We start from the raw sequence: 6,000 nt of genomic DNA on the forward strand, positions 1-6,000 counted from the left end.
GTTCTTATTCAAAAGGCACATCCTACTGCACAGACACATCCAAAAGTTAATGTTTGTTCAAAATGCAGATTCTTACACGAATTCCATCCCCCCTCAGTGCTTTAGCTGAGAAATGACACACTTTATGTTAAATGGCATGTCAGCTGCAGAGTACTTGTTACTGTAGGATTAACAAAACAGACTACACTGACATGGTACAGACATACTTTACTCCTCTGGTTCAACTGAATATATTCATAATATTCTTGTGTTGAGTTGTTTGGCTTAACTCAGTGAGTTGGAAGAATGTTGCATTCACACCAAGGAATACATTTTCTCTAGCATAAACTGACTGGTTTCAGAGGATTTACATCAGGAATGAATTTGTTTCAAGAATGTTAATAGTATTTTCTATTTGAAGATTTTTCTCCATTTCAATGAAATTCTTCTTTCCTCGAATTTTTGTACTACAATGTTATATTTGAAAGCTGTTTCTTTGTATTTCTCTTCATGTGTCTTGCTTTAAACCTTCTGGCCAGCTCTGCCTTTCTAACTTGAGCCACCTTTTCATCCTAAGGTGGTTCTTGCCCTGTGGGTTCTCTTGCTTTAACTTCAGATAGCTCATTTGCTTCTCATTGACTCTTTTAAGCCTGCTCTTGGGTAATCCCATCCACAAGACGTGTGTTCTTGCAGGCTGTCAGGTACCGCAGCGACAGGCACGTGATAGGTACCTGCACTGGGACATTAGTGTGTGTTATTAATTATCTCTTAAGTTTGTGATGTACTGATGAACGCATCGAGCAGGGATTCAGCATTCCTCTTTCCCTCTTTCTGCTGTCTTTCTAGCTGAAAGGATTATCTACTGAATGACCTTCTGCAATTTGAGAAGCTTTTTCAAAGGTACTCAGCGCCATATGCCCTGTATCCAATCTTCCTCGTAGTAAGTACATCTGAAAGTCAGACTGTTAGTTTGTGCTGTGGATTCCACGTTGTGGAATGGGTAATAAAAATTCCTTACTTCTTGGAAATGGCATGCATTATAATGGCATAAAGGGAATAGGGGATTCTGAGTTTCTTCTGTGTGCAATTAAAAGCAAAATTCTGTTATGAGTTCAGATCAAGCTTTTCTTTCCATTAGCTCGTTTTCCCGTGTCTTTTGTGTGTAGAGGGAGTTATTCAGCACTGCACACATAACCTTTTTCTTTTTTCCCCTAAGAGAATGCTGCTTGAGTGCAGTAAATCCACCACAAAGCCCATAATATCTGAAATAAACTTTCCTTGCACCTGCCATCCTCTGTTCCAAATGCCATCTCTATTGAAACACTCCTCTATATTCTGTATGTAGCATCTTAACCAAGCTGAATTATTTCATCTGCCACAAAGGGATTAAACATGTCAACAGTAATTATCTTTGCCTTATTCTCTGGCAGTCGTTTCTCCTTAAATATGCTCAGAGGTTCATTATAACTTTCTCACTAAATCTCTTGCTGCATAAATCTATCAAGGTATCATTTGCTGGCATAGCAAGTGCTGACACATGTCCACTCTTGCAAACAGAAAATGGTCAGGAGGGTTTTACTCATAAATTCTAGTCCGTGTTTTTCTAGTTAAAATCCCAGCTGTGCTTGTGCTCTGCTTGGAAACCTGTTGGGCTGCTGCTAGAAAGGGATTCTAACCTAGGAGAGGACTGAGATTTTTTGCAAAGTTTTCTGTTATTTATAGAAAATACTTAATGCTTTAAATTTTAATGCCAGTTGAGCTGTACTTTTAACTAGAAGAACTGGCAGAGGTGAGTGAGAAGAGAGAAAGCAAGAAGAATGATGAAACTGATCTTTAAGTTTCATAGACTTTTCAAAGATACACCACCCCCAGCCATGGGCTCCTGAGCCCTCTATGTTTCAGTTTATAAAACAACTGAATAATATTTTGTAGACAAAATATTTCAAGTTCTATTTTTCAAAACCTATTTGTAATTCTTATTGTTAAAATAGGTTTAATTTCATGTTGTGATTAACAATTTTTGTTACTTGAAAGGATGGTGAAATGTCATTTACCAAAGCTTTACAATTAAGGTTTTCATTAAAATATCACAGAAGTCAACAGAAATGAAAAATTTTGTTAATATCAAGTTTTTAAGGGTGAGGTTTTTTTTCCAAAAGATTAAAGCCATGTTTCACTCTTGAAATATTTTCATTGGAAAAAAAGTATGTAGTCAAATATACATTAACCCAGAGCTATATGTGAAAATAACTTACAGTCCTCTATTAAAGGAAACTTGTGTTTATTACCTTTTCACTGTATTTCTGCTGAAAGCCACGCAATTAGGGCTAATAACTAGACAAGTACATTTCGGGTGCTCTCTGGGCATTATAATATTCCAGATGAGGTCGTTGGTATATGCCGTGTAATGCAGTAATACTCATGCTCCAAGAAGGCACAAAGGATGATAAATACACATTGTGGTGTGCCCATCAAAATAAAATCCAGTTTGCTTTGCTTGGCAGCCTCACCACTTCCTCACAGAAATGATAATTCTCTGAGGATATTTTCTTGTGAAGACACAAAGGAAAAAAGGAAATTTAAATGCGTTTGAATATTCATTTCTTAGCTATCTTGTTCTGTTTTGTTTCTCCCCCCTTGCAGAATGCAGGAAAATGCGTGGTGCTCTAACAAAGAGCCTTTTTTCTTCTGAATAATCTGACACGGGAAAATTTTGCATCCAGTGAAGATTATGATGAACAGGGGTTTTCACTGCGCATTCCCTCCTGGCTGTACCCCAGAACGTGGCCTGTCAGGCAGGTATACACCATTTGCAGAGTTTGCTCCTTTTTCCCCTGGAGGGACCGATACCGTGTTTAGCCACAATGGAGAGTTGTCCATTAAAATGACGGGGGCCTGGGCAGACACTCAGCACGCTGCAGTTGTGAGATGAAGTATAATAGGCTGTTACCAGTCATGTAGGCACCTTTTTCAAGGGCCATTTATCCTGAAGGAAGCTTGCTGGGCATCCTCTCAAGTAAGGGATGCCTTTTCGTTGTTAGTTTAAGAAAGGGAAGGCTCCTCTTTAGAGAACTTTGTCACGTGGGACATGTTCAGTGGTGTGTATGTGCACCCGGCAGGTCCAGCTCCTCTGTGGCAGTGTGAGACTGTGTGAGGTTTGTCCATAGGGTGGGACAGGAGCATCAGCTGAAACAAAGACTCTATTTTGATATTCTGTTCACAACCACAAAATACACAAGGAAGTTTTTTCCAGTAATTTGGGTGCTTATTCAAAAACTGGGCTTAGATTTTCTAAAACCCTTGCTTGACGCAGTTGATTACAGACTAGATACCGAGTCCTCTTCCTCTAGCCAAGCCCATTCCAGCTTCCCCAGGCACCCAAATAGCTGCTTCTGGCTATGCCTGGGATTATTTTAAATTTTCTGCATGATGAATATTATAGATAAGCGAACATTTATTGGGCCAAAGAGTGAAAAAGAACTAGAATCTGTCACAGCACTTTCATCTGTGGGAAGGTATTTCTGGTGTCTCCAGTGAATACTTCACACAAAATACCTGTATCTTGTTTGGTGTAGGGCAAGAACAGAAGGTGGATGCCCTCACTTTTCAATTGCAATGTCTTTCTTTCTCTGGCCTAATAAAAAGTCAATTATGGTCTACAAGTGAAAGAGCTTCAGCAGAAGAACTGGGAATATTTTCCTGGTGGTTAAGGCAATGCTAAGGAGAAGAGACAGAGAAGTTCAAATCTCCTTGTGTAGAGAAGAACTTCAAGCGTCTTACTGGGGAGGATTTCCAGCTGAATTTTGTGAGATGAAGCAGAGGTAGCTACTCAATTCTAGAAGATGGTGTAGAGTAAAAAATCCTGAGGGGAAGAAGGTGCTACTTATCAAAATTACAGAGCTCTGAGAGAGGTGAGGTGAAGCTTGTTGAATATGGTAACTGCTCAGCTTGTCACTCTCTTGAGTTTGCAGGTGCAAGAATATTTCCCCTTTATGCATTTAGCCAGCATATCTGTTGCTTTCTTAGTCTATTAAAATTACTATATTTACATTAAGTAAAGGTGAAATCTGGTGGTTTTTTTATCTAGGAGGGGAAAAGAGGCAAGGTTCTGACACATCTCTCTGTTTTCCATTCCCCCAGATTCAAGAAATCTATGGAAAAATAGAGAAAGCCAGCACTGCTGCTGGGTTTTTGTTTCGCTTCTCAACAGCTGGATTTCATATGCAAGCATAATTAAAGAGAGACACTATCAGGTAAATAAGGTTCAATATTTTTCCTTTAGAAATTAAAGTATACACAACTAGCATTGGCAGACAAGTTTTAAGCAAATTAAATATGTTAATCAGAACCAGGGGTATGTTTTGATTTCAGTGGGAGATTTGGGTGGACTCAGAAGGCAGAGTCAGGTTCATTCAATTGCAAAAAGACAAAAGCTCCCTGTTCTGGGAGCTTAACAGAAGAGAGATGTGGCTCACAAAGAAAATGGAGTCAGATGATGGATGGGGTAGAGGCATGGAAAGATAGTGTTTATATCGGAAAAGACAGGATGGAAGCTTGTACGTACCAAAATACACCTCTCTGCAATGACCTTGGTGGCAGCGTGAGTAGTGCCTGAAGTGGCCTTTATATACAGGCCAGATTGCTCTTGAAAATTTTGTTTTCCTTCACATAATTGCTTGAATGAGGAGGTACAAAGCCAGTTCTCTGCTGTTGACATGGGGACGGTTTGCTGGGATGATTGACAGTCTATGGGGTTGGAGATGTTTCTCCAGTTGTTTGCAGAAAGTCCTGCCTCATGTTAAATCATTTTTCTCTGTCATCAGTGAATCACAGATCAAGATAAACACTTGTGCAGAGTCAATAAACCTAATTTTTATTTTTATAATTAAATCTTAAGAGCCACCTGATTTTGCATTGAGTCAAGACTATAATTTCATCAGGAAACATCCGATATTTTATTGTAATGAAGAAGCTAAGACTGAATAGAACCACATTTTTGATTAATTAGAATTTTGTTGCCAAGAAATTAATGTGTTTTCCCTTCTCTGGGGGGAAAAAAAAAACAAACCACCCTCTCTAAAATGAGTTTCTCAGCAAGGATAATTATAGAAATGTTTAGTGAACTCCAGCAGCAGATATGTTTCAACGTTTCTTTGTTTTCCTGGATCAAGGGGGCAAATGGGAGAAAATAGATGATCGTTAAATACTGCATATGGCTGTTATTTTTCCTGAGCATAAAGTAAGAGAAAAGCTAGCCCTGGACCTAAGACTTCCTGGTCACTAGCTATTTCTGGGTGAGATAAGAGAGCGAGTTTAACTTGGCCTGTAATAACTCAGACCCATATTCACGTAGAAATGGCTCCAGGGTGCAAGTCTGTACTAGTTAGCTGCTGCTACATCAACTGAGGAGTTGCTGCAGTAATACCTTCCATGGCTGTGCTTCCTTAGATGATCCTTTGGACTGATTCCCATCTTCTTCTGAGGCAACGGGGGTGATGCTAACAGAACTGACAAGCCAAAGGAATGAGTTAACTGTGTTGCAGTAAACTTTACTGAATTACTTGCGATTTATAGGTGTGAATCCATTTGTGCACATGGCAAGCTAACGTGTAATTTCCGTGGGTATGAATAAATAGAGCAACCACTTAGTGTTTTAAAAGGATGCTTTCTGTCATTACTTGTGGCAGCAGGGGATGCATTTCATTTCTTCTAAGTTTAAAGGAAGAAATGCCTTTTCTTTGCTAAGAAAAGCTACCACACTTAGGTGATTTGTAATAAGTAATGTGTCAGTTGCCATATTCCTGCTTTAATATGCCTCTTTAGGATGCAGAAAGCTATGTTTAAAATAATGATAACCAGACAGTGTTAGAAAATTCAAAAGGATACTGTCTTTGTATCAGAAGCAGGGATCTAAATGCCCCAGTTCAGGCTCATCAATATTGGTAAGTGTTTTAGATGTGAGTAATTGAAACTTGCTGCTCCTGCATGCTTCTAGTAAAGTGTGAAATTGAGGAACCAGAG

Source organism: Nyctibius grandis, chromosome 4 (assembly GCF_013368605.1).
Source record: "Nyctibius grandis isolate bNycGra1 chromosome 4, bNycGra1.pri, whole genome shotgun sequence".
Classification (NCBI taxonomy): Eukaryota; Metazoa; Chordata; class Aves; order Nyctibiiformes; family Nyctibiidae; genus Nyctibius; species Nyctibius grandis.